We start from the raw sequence: 14508 nt of genomic DNA, 5'->3' as shown, positions 1-14508 counted from the left end.
AAAAAAAAAAAAAAAAAAAAAAAAAAAAAAAAAAAAAAAAAAAGATCAACACGAAATAAGAAGCCATGAAATTTGTCACAGAGTTCTACAGTCATCCATGGTAGAGTGATAAGGATCAGATTTACTCTCCTGGCTTAAGCAACTATAAAACTGGATAAATAAATGAATCAATTGTTTTCAGGCTGGACAACAGGAAGCACAGGACTATTATCATAAAGAGAAAAGGGGTGCTACCCCCCAATTGCCCCAGCTTATTGCTGGGAGGTGTTTTCAAGCTGCAGCGCAGAGTGAGGGGGGACCCAAACACAGCCTGGTGGTGCTGCTGAATTTGAAAAGTCAAAGAACAAGATTCAGGGAGGCCAAAGCAGCTGGTAATCATGGGACAGAGTACCAGAGAGGAGAAAGCTGCAGAGAGAAAACTCCAGAGGTCTGCAGAAGTGTTCTCTTGAGTCTTAGGCTTATTACTCCTGTGCATGCATGAGAGGAAACTACCAGGCACAGGAAATAGAATCACTGTAAACCATTAGGCTGAACAACTTCCAAAGCTCCCGTAGGGATGGGAATATTCTGTGTTCTCACCAGCCAGAGTGAAAAACTTCATCTCACAAAGGGCGTAAGGTAGAGTTGTCAGGAAGATAGCACCATAGCAGAAGAGATATATTAAATCTTGAGTAAAGGACACTCTAATAAGGCTTAAAGGCTCCTTAACATTGGTCTTGGCAAAGATTTTTTAGATATGACACCCAAAGTGCAAGCAACAAATGCAAAAATGAACAAGTGGGATGACATCAAACTAAAGAGCTCTGTACAACAAAAGAAATCAAAAAAAATAAAAGGCAACCTATAGAATGGGAGAAAATATTTGCAAGCCATCTCTCCGATAAGGGGTTAATATCTAAAATATGCAAGGCACTCATACAATTCAATAGCAAAAAAAAAAAAGCAAAAACCCAAACCCCAAAACCTAACCAATCTGATTCAAAAATGGGCAAAGAACTTGAATAGATGTTTTTCTAAAGAAGTTATATGAATGGCCAACGGGTACATGAAAAGTTGCTCAACATCACTACTCATCAGGGAAATGCAAATCAAAACCACAATGAGGTATCACCTCACACCGGTCAGAATGGCTATTGTCAAAAAGACAAGAGATAAGTGCTGATGAGGGTGTGGAGGAAAAGGAACCCTCTCGCACTGTTGGTGGGAATGGAAATTGGCATGGTATGGAGGTCCCTCAGAAAACTAAAAATAGAAATACCATGTGATTCAGCAAGCCCACTTCTGGGTGTACATCTGAAGGAAATGAAAACACTGTCTCAAAGAAATATCCACACCATGTTCATTGCTATATATATCACATTTTACACACACACACACACACACACACACACACACACACACACAAGAATATTTTTCGGCCATGAAAAAGAAGGAAATCCTGCTCTTTGCGACAACATGGATGAAGCTTGAGGGCATTAGGCTATATTAAATAAGTCAGACAGAGAAAGACAAATACTGTATATTCTTACTTATATGCAGAATCTAAAAAAGCTGAACTCATAGAGAGTAGAGTGGTGTTTGCAGGGGCTCGGGGGTAGGGAAAACGGAGAGATGTTGGTCAAATGTACAAACTCCTAACTAAATAAACTATGACTAAGTTCTGGAGATCTGATATACAGCCTGGTGACTATAATTCACAATACTGTATTATATATTTGAAAATTGTTAAGAGAGTAGATCTTAAATATTCTCCCCACAGAAAAGAAGTGGTAGTTATATGAGGGGATGGAGGTGTTACCTTATTGTGGTAATAATTTTGTAATATATATGTGTATCAAATCATCATATTGTAAACCTTGAACTTATGTACATTATATGACAATAATATCTCAATAAAGCTGGGGCGAAATGTAAAAAATATAGTTTAAACAGACAAAACAACAGGTGGACCTACCTATATCTACAAAAAATGAACTTTAAATGAACACTCACAAATAGGTTGAAAGCTAAAAGATGGAAAATAATATATAAATAATACTATAAGAAATCCAGAGTGACTATACTAAATACAGTTCAAAATAAATAGTTTTATTAGAGAGAAAGAGGGGCATTTCTTAATGATAATAAACAACACATTAGGAGGACATAAAAATTCTAACTCTACATGTGCCTAAAACACAGCCAAAAAAGTCAATGAAACAAATTTGTCTGTATTAAAGAGAGAAAAAGATAAACACACAAACAATCAGAAATAAACACCCCATCTCAATAACTGATACAGCTGGACAGAAAATAAGTAAACATACAGAAGATTTGTAGAACGCTATCAACCACTTTAACCAAATTGGCATTTATAAAATACAACACCAAACAACTGCAGAATATACATCCTTTCTTTCTACATACGTATGGAATGTACACCAACATAGACCATATACAAGGACATAAATCAAGTTTTAATAAATTTCAGAAGTTTGTTTTGAGAGTTTACTTTTCTGGTTGCAATGAAATTATATTAGATATCAATTACAATAATAAAGCTAGAAAAGCCCTAATTATTTGGAAATAAAAGAACATATTTCTAAATAACTCATGGCACAAATAAGAAATCAAAAGGGAAGGTAGATAATATTTCAAATGGAAAGAAAATGGAAGTACAAAATAGCAAACTTTGTTATTGGCAGCTAAAGCATGCTTGGAATTAATTTATAATAAATGCTTATATTACAGAAAAAGAATGGGTAAAAATAATTTTTACATTTCTATCTTATGATCCTAGAAAAAAATAATACCAAACTGAATCCAAAGTTAGTAGAAAGGAAATTATAAAGATAAGAGCAGACATCAATGAAATGAAAAATATAAAAACAAAATAAAAATTGTATTAAGTCAAACGTTGGTTTTTTTAAGAGGTTAATAAAATTGATGAAACCCTAGCAAGACAGACCAAAGAAAAAAAAAGAGAGAGAATAAAACCAAACAACCAGTATTAGGAATGAAGGAGCAGATATCCCTATAGATTTTACAGATGTCAAAAGGGAAATATTATGCCAATACATTAGACAAACGAGATAAAATGCACTTGAAAAACAGAACATTCAAAACTGATACAAGATGCAATAGAAAATCTGAATAGCCTTATATGTGTCAAAGTAATTGAAATTATTATTAGAAACATCTATGCAAACAAAACCCCAGGCTCAAATTATTTCACTGGTAAATTCTATTGAACATCTCAAAAAGAAATAATAAGAATTTTACACAAGGTCTTTCAGAAAATAGAATAACCCTGATACTAAAACTTGTCAAAGGCATTCCAACAAGGGAAGCACAAATCCAAAAATACTGTATCAAGTATTAGCAATTGTATCTAGCAATATGTAAAATATAAAATACTTCATGACTGACTGGAATTATCCTAGCAATATAAGGTAAAAATATTCTACATAATTCACCATGTTAACAGAAAATACGATTAAATATTGAAAAATTATATTTCATAAAAATTAAAAAATTCTCCTCCTCACAAGATACCATTTAGGAAATGAATAGGCAGGCTCTAGGCCAGATGCTATGTTTGTCCTGGTCCCCGGGTTTCCTGTAAAAACCACAAGCATAGCTGAAGCATAATTCTTTAAAGGCATGGCAGTATTGCTCTGATTCTCCCACACCTATGTGACTCCCCAGAGGGCTTTCCAACATGAGCTCCTAAATGCTCAGCTTCCAAGCTTCACCGCAGCAATCAAAGGGTGTCTGAAAGACCTCAGAAGCCTGCCTCCTTACAGGAGTACTTCTTGGCCACTTCATGGACTGTAAGGACTGATGACCCGGCCATAGAGAATTGCTAACCTTGACACGGTTTACCCACCTGCTGTGGCTTCTTGACACCATTAATATCCTTTGTTGTGCTGACATATCCAGGAGATTATGTTTTGCGCTACAAGCAACAACTATAGGTCAAAAAAGCAGTTTTAAAAAATTAGCTATTTAGCCAACATGCTATGTTCTTAGTATAATGATTAATTTCCTGGCATTACCCACCATAGAGGCATTCACTGCAGGCTGAAGGGCACCATAATATGAGAAACCAATGCCCTGGACAAACAGATACTTCATTTGGGGATGGGGTGGTGGTAGCAGTCTTGAAGGTGAATCTCCACAGGCAGTTACTGGGCACAGGCCTGCTTGTCAATTGCAACAAAGAGCAGAGTAAGGGTTGGGCTGGGCTAACGCTAGGAGGGCTTCATGGGCGCCTATAACGAATCACAAGTTTGTGGTGTGAACATCTGGACAATGAGTGATCTATGAGTATGGTGTTTAATGAAATTATGTGGCAAGAGAGGTTTCTTGGCTCTATAACAAGCACAGATTGCAAAGAGCTGTAAAGCCAATCCTAATACTATTTCTTTTATTCTCAGGATACTGCTGTGTAGCAGGCAAAGGCCAAGATGGGTCCTTCTGCTTGGACAAGTGGTGGAAAGCAGAGAGAGAGAGTAGATCACCAGGCAGTGGGGAGGCACGAGGAAACCTGTGTCTGGGCCGTCTAGTTCTCTGTTCTAAATCTGACTTAACCTTCATCGCACTCCTTTGTCTCTCCACGACGTTTAGCAGGGTATGGTTTTCAGAGCCAGTGGCCCAAGCATCCAGGCATCATGTGAGAACTGGACCCAGCTGCACCTTAGGGAAGCACGCCTAAATATCTAGTATTTATGGAAGAAGCTGCATGTAGCTACTCGTTAAGAGTACTCTGTGCTAGGCACTGTGCTAAACTGCAGTTTACAGGCAAACATTGTCTTAATCCTTGTGAAAACCCAAAGATGAAGGAACTCTTATTATTCCCATTTTACAGGTGAGGAAACATGTTTAGAGGGAATAAATGAATGTCCAAGATCACATGGCCAGTAAGTGGTGAACTGCTATCTTGAACCCAGCCCATCTAATCCTGTTATTCAGGTTATCTGGACAGCCTCTTACCAGCTCTCTTGAAAAGGCCCAGAAGCAGCAGAGGGTTGTCTTTGAGCATCCGATGGCCAAGTGAAAACCTCAAATGTTGACACTCACAGGGGAGGGTGAATAGTTACTGTTCAAAAAAATGAATCTCAGATTTCCACACCATGTAATGTGACAGCTATTTTTAACTTAATACCGTGCATGAAAGTGTTTCTAAGAATTGTATTTTCTTTTTTTAAATTGAAGTAGAGTTGATTTACAATGTTGTGTTAATTTCTGCTGTACAGCAAAGTGATTCAGTTATACATATACATGCATTCTTTTTTATATTCTTTTCCATTACGGTTTATCACAGGATATTGTATATAGTTCCCTGGGCTATACAGCAGGACCTCGTTGTTTATCCAGTCTCTATATAATAGTTGGCATCTGCTAACCCCAAACTCCCAATCCTTCCTTCCCCCACCCCTCCTATGTATTTTCTTTTGAGTTCAACACTTGGAACAGAATTTACGTAGAATATACTTATACTTTTTAAAACAGTTATTCAACTACTTATAATTCTATGGTGCTCTATCAACTATATGATCATTAGACTTATTGGTGTTTCATCTGAGAATGAGATTAATAATTGTACTTACAGTGGAATACACTAACCAATAAATCTATTCATGGGGAGTTCCCCGGCGGTCCAGTGGTTAGGACTCGGCTCTTTCACCGCCATGACCCGGGTTCAATCCCTGGTCAGGGAACTAAGATCCCGCAAGCCAGACAGCACGCAAAAAGTTTGAAAAAGAAATAAATCCATTCATTAATATTTAATAATCATTAAGAACTGCTTGAATTGCATGCCTTAAGGCCAGAGAGTGGCTTATATGTAATATTCCTCTTTATGTTTTCACAAGAGAGGACAGAAGGACATATTCCACAGAAAGAATCATGGCACTGTCTAACCAATAATGAATGCCTGCTTCGAGTCCTTTTCTGGGAACGAGGCAGGGTATAAATAATAAATGAAATCAACACGACCGTAAGATGTTACAGAAAAACCCAAACCAACTTTTTGGCCAAACCAATATTTCTTCCATCACTCCTCAATCTTCCTGTGAAAGTCTCTGCCCCATTACGTTCATGCCGATTGCTGTGCAGCCCTCTGCTTCCCGCCCCCATCGCTGCCCCCTTCGGACCTCTAGACATTCCCCATGACGAATGGAGCCTTCTGTACCCTAGTCATCATGTTCAGCGCCGCCTCAGCTACCACCATCGCTCTGGGAAGGCAACGGGCCTACGATGCACGCAGCCGACTGACTTCCTGGTCTCAAGCGCTTCCTTCCTCGGAGCCAATGAGGGAGTCCTCTCTCCCCACCACCTCAACCCGGTAGCCCCCCCCGCCGGGGTCACTCCCCACACCGTTACCATTGGAAACCGCTCCTCTGGAACCCCTGATTCAAGCCCCGCCCCCCGCCACGACCACATCCTCTATCCCTCCAACGCTGTGGAATCATCTTCTCTTGGATGCCTCACTCACACCTTCAACTCGGTAGGATTACAGGTGGCAGGAGCCAGATTTCAATTCTTGAATAACCTGGGCAGGTGTTAGCAGCACAGGGCTTCTTCTGCCGTGAGAGGTTTTGGCGCTGGATGAGGCCGTGTGGGGCTCCTTCCGGGCGCTGGGGCCCAGGCATCAGCCGTCCTTCCTGCGACAGAGCCTTTCACGAACCTGAGAATTGGTGTCATCTTCAAAGAGGTGACTGAGCTGCGAGCTGTCGGGCACTGCCCTCCAAATGCTGCCGTTGCTGATGGCTGGAGGTCGCGTATTAGAGACTGGCAGAGAGGAGAACCTGCGTGGACAAGTTCAGGTGCTGGGCGGAGCGCTTTTCGTGCGCGCGGCCGTCCGCATAGCTCTCAGGGAAGGGCGGCTTGGTTTCCGTGCGGCAGGAGGCTGTATGCTTCCTAAGCCCACAGGAGTTCTGACAGCTTCTATGTCCAGCATGATGTTTTGCTCTGTAGACCTTTAGGATTCTCTATGTACAGTATCGTGTCATCTGCAAACAGTGACAGTTTTACTTCTTTTCCGCTTTGGATTCCTTTTATTTCTTGATCCTAAAGATGCTACCAGAAAACTACTAGAGCTAATCAATGAATTTGGTAGAGTAGCAGGATACAAAGTTCATGCACAGAAATCTCCAGAGTGCAGCCGCTAGCTGGTCGGGAAGCAGCCCTCGCGACACCATAGACATTGCGACCTCAACCTAGAAGTGTGGGTGTTGGGTCATCCTAATGACTGGACCAGCATGTGACACTAACATACTCTCTGGAATGGTTGAGAATACGTAATGTGTGTGAGCATGTAGAACAACTAGAACTTTCCTACATTGTTGGTGACGTGGGAAAAGGTTACAACCACTTTGGAAAAAAGTCTGACGGTTTCTTATGAAACTAACTAACATACTCCTACTTTGTGACCCAGCCATTCTTATTCTGGGTATTTATGCAAATAAACAAACCATTGTATCTTCATACATTCAGCAAAAACCAAAACGAACTACTGAAACACACAATCACACGGATGGATCTCACAGGTACTATGCTGAATGAAGAACCCAGACGCAAAAGAGAACATACTGTATATGCATATGTTTATGTACGTGTATATGTTTATGTATGTGTATAAGTTTATGTATATGTATTTGGATATGTATATGAAGTTCTAGATGAGTCAGAATTCTGGTTGCCTCCAAGGTGGAGGAGGGGCAGGATTGATTGCGAAGGGGACTCTGGATATGGGTGTAGATTACATGGATGTATCCATTTTTCAAAATTGTGCAGTTGAAATACGTACATTTTAACATATGCCATTCTTACCAATAAAAGAAGTGTACAAATGTAATAATCAAGTAGCTTGGGAGTTGGGCGGGAGATATAGATGAAACAAAAATGGCAGAATGTTGATAGTAGTGGAAGCTAGGTAATGGGTACACGGGGTTTCCCATTATTTTGCTTATTTTGTTTTATGTTTGAAATTTTCTGTAATTAAAAAAAAAAATTTTTTTAAAGAAACAAAGGATGAAAGAAAGAAGGCAGCCATTATTAATCCTCACGGTGTCCTTGCCTTAGAATCCACTTTAGTCCATGAGTAGTCTCTAACAATCAATCAGAAGCACATGTGAGATAACATCTATTTTTTTGCCCTTGGCGTGTAGCATACGCTTCTGAGTTTGTCACACACACACACACACACACACACACACACACACACACAGCGAAAAAAATAACTAGAACAACTTACTCCAATATATTAAAGTGTTTAGCTTCAGGTGGTAGGATTATGAGTGATTTTTATCCTCTCTCTATTTTTCTGTATCTTCCAAATATATAACTATGAATATGCATTTCTTTTATAATCAGAAAAGTAAACCGTACAAAAATTTTAAAATATCACTTTCATTGAGTTTCTCCTGTATTGTTACTATGGTTTCAAAAATTCAACAGGCTTTACCACATTATCGCTCTCAGGAAAAACAATGCTGCTAATCATATATTTGTTAGCAAAAAAAGCTTTTGCCAAGGTATGAGCCTCCAGGGTACTTTTTTTGTGAAGATAAAAATGCAGTACTGCACAGGAGATCTGCTTATTAGACATTGGGCACGCTCTCTGTAGAACCAAAATAACTCTTCAGAGATTTCCTGCCAAATTCACAGCTAAACTGTTATGCAAATGTAACTACATCTAAATTAAAAGTGCTGAGATGATACAGCCAACGGACTTTGAAGTATGATTGCTTTCGGTGGTGTAGGCAGAAAGGTTGTGATGTTTTAAAGTAAACAAGATGTATCACACTTTATTTTGCTTCCTGTTTGGTTGGGGGTTTATAGTATGCAGGAAAGAAAAAATGAAAAATGAAAATAAAATAGTGCGAAGCCCTCGTAAAGGAAAAGAAAAAAACTGGACATGAACTTAGTTGCAGGTGGAGTCTGTAAGCCTTGGAACCATACATTAAAAAGGGATGATAGTCTTCGTGTTATATAGGTTAAAGTCTTCATTATTTAACTTTCTTCTGTTTATGTCTTGCCTCTCCAACTTGATTTTTTAAATAGCTAGCTCCCAAGAGCAGAGGATCTATCTTTTACTTCTGGCTACTTGTCATTGGGCTATAAGCTCTAAGAAGGCACACTCCATCTTCTCTATAGTTATACCCTTAGAACCTAGTTCAGTGCCTGAGACATAGTAGGCATTCAATATTTGCTGAATAAATGAACGACTACTTCCAACAGCATGTTTTCTGGTGCCTTGCCCATAGTAGACATTCAGTAGATATGTGTACTGAAGAAGTTATCCATTAATCCATTTATTCATCCTACGGATATTCTTGAGTGTCTGCTATGTGCCAGGCACTCTGCCAGGTGCTGAGGATAGGTCATTGAGCAAAGTAACATCCCTGCTGTCATGGGACTTACATTCGAATGAAAAAAATACCATCTAGACAACATAACAGAATGTAATTATTACTTTTCATTGACATAAATGACAACTTTTCCCCATTTTCAATGTTACCATACTAAACAACTCTTGGGTGCATTGGGTCAACATTTCACTTCTATGGCACCTCACGTTGGTAGGTGAATGTGATTAAGAGTGGTTTAAGGTGACAAGTATAAGCACACATAATTATGGCAATTGGAGGACTTTCCAAAGTAACACGTGAAAATTGCTACAGAATATACCGTTCTTAAAGACTGCATGCTATGAACCAGGAGAGAGATGGTTTCCAATAGAAAAAGAAATTCCTTTTATTGACAAAGATGAATTGTTCCACTATGACTCTCCACTTTCTAATTTCCTGGCTAGTCGAGATCAATCAATACTCCTTAGACAGTACCCATTTAAGGCTCTGACAAGTGTTATTTTTTTAGAGGCCATTCTTTAAGCTTCTCATTAATGAAAAGCAGTATTGTAGCATCTATCACCACTTCCACTCTGTTTCTTAGCCTTACTCCGTCTGGGCCTGATATTACAAACAGCTGAAATCAGTACATTTTGATATTATACAAATGTCCTTTGGCAGATTGAGCTAAGAATAGTGTGCATTGGGCTACTTCACTTTATTTGGTGCATAGATGAATTTGGCATTTTTTAATTAGAGAACTTTACAGACATTTAAAAACACATCTCTGCATTAGATATGTCTTTCCTTATGAGGGTTAAATAAACACCAATCTGTGGAACAACTTTAAACTTGCTGAGTTCAAAACTAGGAATTCAGGGAGAAAGAAAAAAGAAGGCATCACACTGGGAAAGCAGATATCAGTGTGTTTCATGTTGTCCTTTTGGATAAGTTACAGAAGCATGGGCTGGATGCCCAGTAGAGCTTGGTGGATTCAGCCGTGGTCGATCTACTGTAGCCAAAAGATGCTGATTATGGCTCATTGCAATCCTGGAGGGAACTTTCTAGTGTCATACATCAGAGCTGGAAATTTGGTCTTGACCTGTTCAACAATTGTCTAATGACTTGGAGGAGGACATCCACAACATATGTATAAAATCTGCTCATCACAAGAATTTGGTAAGGACAGTGAATATATTTTTGTGACATAATCAGGAGCCTTAAAGATGTCTCCAAGCTAGACACTTCCTCTGAATCTAAAAGCTGAACCTTGATTGATATAAATAAATATATATTTTTTAACATCTTTACTGGAGTATAATTGCTTTACAATGGCGTGTTAGTTTCTGCTGTATAACGAAGTGAGTCAGCTATACGTATACATATATATAAATAAATATAAAACTTTATATTTATGTTGAGAAAAAGCCTGTTCTTATTTTAGGGGAATTCTTAGTCAAAGATCGGGAATACTTCTCCTTTCCAGGCTCTAAATTGATTAACTGATTATCTTCATAAGGGAGCAAGTGAAAGATTTTGAACTCAAAAAAAAAAAAAGAATTTTTCAACAAAAGATAATAGAGATAATATTAAAGAGCAATTAGTTTTTACCTGTAATGGTTTTTCAACCCTATTTATAATGTTTCTTGCTGAAAAGTATAAACCTCACCCTTCTTCACTCTCTCAGGAGAACCAAGCTCCGTTGGCATCACCTGTTTATTTCATCTTAGTCTTAACGTCTAATCGTGAGTTTTCCTTTCTCATTTGGGACAGCGAGAAGTGGGCTTCCTCTATACTTAAAAATTACAAAATAGCCAACATACTTATTGCCTCAGGACAGAAAGCAAGATATAGCATTTTTTGCCGAGCACCTCATGTTTTGTTCCCTTCCCTTGTAAAGTGTGCAATGCATAAATTATCATTTGGGAAAAGAATGGCCAAGTACTGGTAATACCACTCTGTAGGAATACAAATGAGAGTTTATTAAACCTATTTTTTTTTTAAATAAAGGATTGTCGCATGGAAAATTAGCAAAAAGCTCCTGGCTTGGAAGGATAGGATTTTTCAAGTGACTCCTGGCACAGTACTGAAAGGAGTATACCTGGAAAAAAAGAAACTGAAAGTACTGAAAGTAGAAATGAGTAAAGTATAAAATGTAGCTTCCCCAAAATCTAGTGCAGCCTTGGTTTTATTAACCAAAATGACATGTCCAAGAAAAAGAGTTAATGGCTCTGCTTTGTTATATGCTAGTCAGGCCATCCTTGTGAACTGTGCTCTCTTCTGGACACTGTAGTTGGAGAGAGATTGACGATGAGAGCATATCCAAATTCTGCTATCCTTAGAGAGGATGACAATTCTGGAAGTTACGTGATATTGGGAATGGGAGAAGGACCTGGGGAAGTTTAATCAAGAGAAGAAAAGACTAAAGGGGGACACAGTAGTGAACTTCAGTTGTTGAAGGCCTTATGGCAAAGGATGAATGCAGTCATTCTCTGGCCTCTACAGATTAAAAGTAGGACTGAGGAGGGAAGCAATATTTGGCTCAATTCAGGAGAGACCCATGTAGCAGGGCTCTTCAAAAATGGAATGGGCTATCCTGGGAGACAGAGATGTCTCTCACACCAGTGGAGGTGTTCAGGTACGTTAGGAATGTGTTTGAAGAGGGAATCTCAACATTAGATGGGGTTGGGACAAATTAGTCCTATGGTCTCTCCCAGTCCTAATATTCTAAACTTGGTCAATGACATTAGAGACCTAGTTCTGAACAACATTAAAAGAATCTTTTATTCTTGCCTAGCACCTCATATCTAATCAGTTAATGAGTTCCTTTACAATGTGTCTTGTATCATTCTTGTATTATTATTCTACAGTGATCTGAAAATTACAATCTTCTCCTAATTGAAAAGACATATCAAAATTAAAATGTGCACATTCTTTGGGGAGGATCGTTTACAAAAATTGTTTACAATGATGGTTAAACAGCTTCTTCCATATCTGTGCACAGGTGTCTTTGCCGTGTAACATTGTTGCAACTTCCATCAAAAGGTGACTTATCTTCCCACTCCTTTAATCTGGGATGCTATGAGTTTTCTCTGACCAATAGAATGTGGTAGAATTAATATTGTGTGACTTCTGGACTTCCCTATGGCGCAGTGGTTAAGAATCTGCCTGCCAAAGCAGGGGACATGGGTTCGAGCCCTGGTCCAGGAAGATCCCACATGCCGTGGAGCAACTAAGCCCGTGCACCGCAACTACTGAGCCTGCGCTCTAGAGCCCACGAGCCACAGCTACTGAAGCCCACGTTCCTAGAGCACATGCTCGGCAACAAAGAGAAGCCACCGCGATGAGAAGCCCGCGCACCGCAACGAAGAGCAGCCCCCGCTCGTCGCAACTAGAGAAAGCCCCCGCGCAGCAATGAAGACCCAACGCAGCTAAAAACAAATAAATAAATAAATTTGTAAAAAAAAAATATTGTGTGACTTCCAAGTCTAGGCCTTAAGAAGCTTTTCAGCTTCTGTTCTCACTCGCTTGTATCACTACAACCTTGTGAATCATCCCGGGCGAATTCTGAGGATGAGACACCACACGGAGAGAGAGATCAGGTGGTGAGAAAGAGGGGTCCAGGCATCCCAGCCCTTAATGCTGGGGCCCCTGACAGGGGAAAGGGACATCTAGGAGCAGACAACCCACAAACAGACTGAAAACGCCTGAGTGGGTCCGTCTGGCGTCGTGGGGAGCAGAGATGAGCCACGCCCCCTGAGCCCTGTCCAAGTTGCCAACCCAGGAAGTCATGAGCGAACAAACAGCTAGTGTTTGACCGAGCAGTGGGTTATGCAACAATAGGAACCGATACGTGCTTTTACTCAGCAAATTTTGCTTCTAAAAATAACTCTATGCAAGACATATGTACACATATGGCCACTAGAGTTTTTTCTAATAAGGATAAAAATAGGGAAAAAAAAGACAGCTGGTTTACAAATCATGGCATATCCATGTAGTGGAATACTCAGTAGCCCTGAAAAGGAATCAGGTGGTTCTCTATTTACACGTGTGGGAAGATGTCTAAGGTATATTGTTAAATGAAAAAGCAATGTTCACGATAGTGTGAACAGTTAATCGCATTTACGCAAATAGACAAGTCTAGGCACGCGTGCATATGTTGCATACACATAGAAACCATCCAGAAGGATGCACAAGAAACTATGAACAGTAGTTAGCTAAGGAGTTGGGCTGAAAGTTGAGAGGAAGAGGACTGTATCCTCTTTATCCCTTTATATATTGTCCTTTGAGTGTATATTACTTAAATATATTAACTAAAAAATAAATGGAAGGGACTTCCCTGGTAGCGCAGTGGTTAAGAATCTGCCTGCTATTGCAGGGGACATGGGTTCGAGCCCTGGTCCGGGAAGATCCCGCATGCCGTGGAGCAAAGCCTGTGCGCCACAACTACTGAGCCTGCACGCCACAACTACTGAGCCCGCGAGCCACAACTACTGAGCCCGCACTCTAGAGCCTACGAGCCACAACTACCGAGCCTGCACGCCACGACTGAAGCCCGCGCGCCCTAGAGCCCGTGCTCCGCAACAAGAGAAGCCACTGCAATGAGAAGCCCGCGCACCGCAACGAAGAGTAGCCCCTGCTCGCCGCAACTAGAGAAAGACTGCACAGCTCCAAAGACCCTATGCAGCCAAAATAAATAAATAAATGGAAGTAAAAACAAACACAACCTCTAACTATTCCTCCTGCCACCAGTCACTACTCTTTGCAACACATTCTGTATAGTAGCACTGAGTTAATATAATGATAATACCCGTTTTTATTATGTCACCCCTCTGCTCACCAAGTCTCAATAACTCTCCACTGCCTAGCAATGGTCTTCAAAGTGAGGGATGTTCTATTTATATAGTGTAGCTCAAATAGTAAGAAAGAAAAAACTGTTGATACTGAATACATGCATATATGCTGGCACTCTCCCTTGGTATTTACATGAGCATCTATTGCATAAGGGAGGCAAGGTTGGTGTCCCAAGGAAAGCGGGGAGTTCCACCCCACAAAGGGCCTTATGGTGATGCCCTTACGCATCCTTTCACTTTCCCCTTTATTCCAACTAATCACAGTTTCCGTGAGCCCGGAAAAGCCAACTTGTGGATTTTCAAAAATCTAGCTGGAAATA

At 39.9% G+C, this 14508-nt stretch overlaps 1 pseudogene; it reads right to left on the bottom strand.

Annotated features, from left to right (window-relative positions):
- Nucleotides 1-5674, bottom strand: part of LOC102979392 (prefoldin subunit 4-like) — a 9896-nt pseudogene extending 4222 nt beyond the window's left edge.
- Between the last annotated feature and the right edge of the window lie 8834 nt (nucleotides 5675-14508).

Source organism: Physeter macrocephalus, chromosome 21 (assembly GCF_002837175.3).
Source record: "Physeter macrocephalus isolate SW-GA chromosome 21, ASM283717v5, whole genome shotgun sequence".
In the NCBI taxonomy this organism is placed as follows: domain Eukaryota; kingdom Metazoa; phylum Chordata; class Mammalia; order Artiodactyla; family Physeteridae; genus Physeter; species Physeter macrocephalus.
The sequence above is the reverse complement of the archived record's forward strand: the minus strand, read 5'-3'. Positions and strand labels throughout refer to the sequence as shown.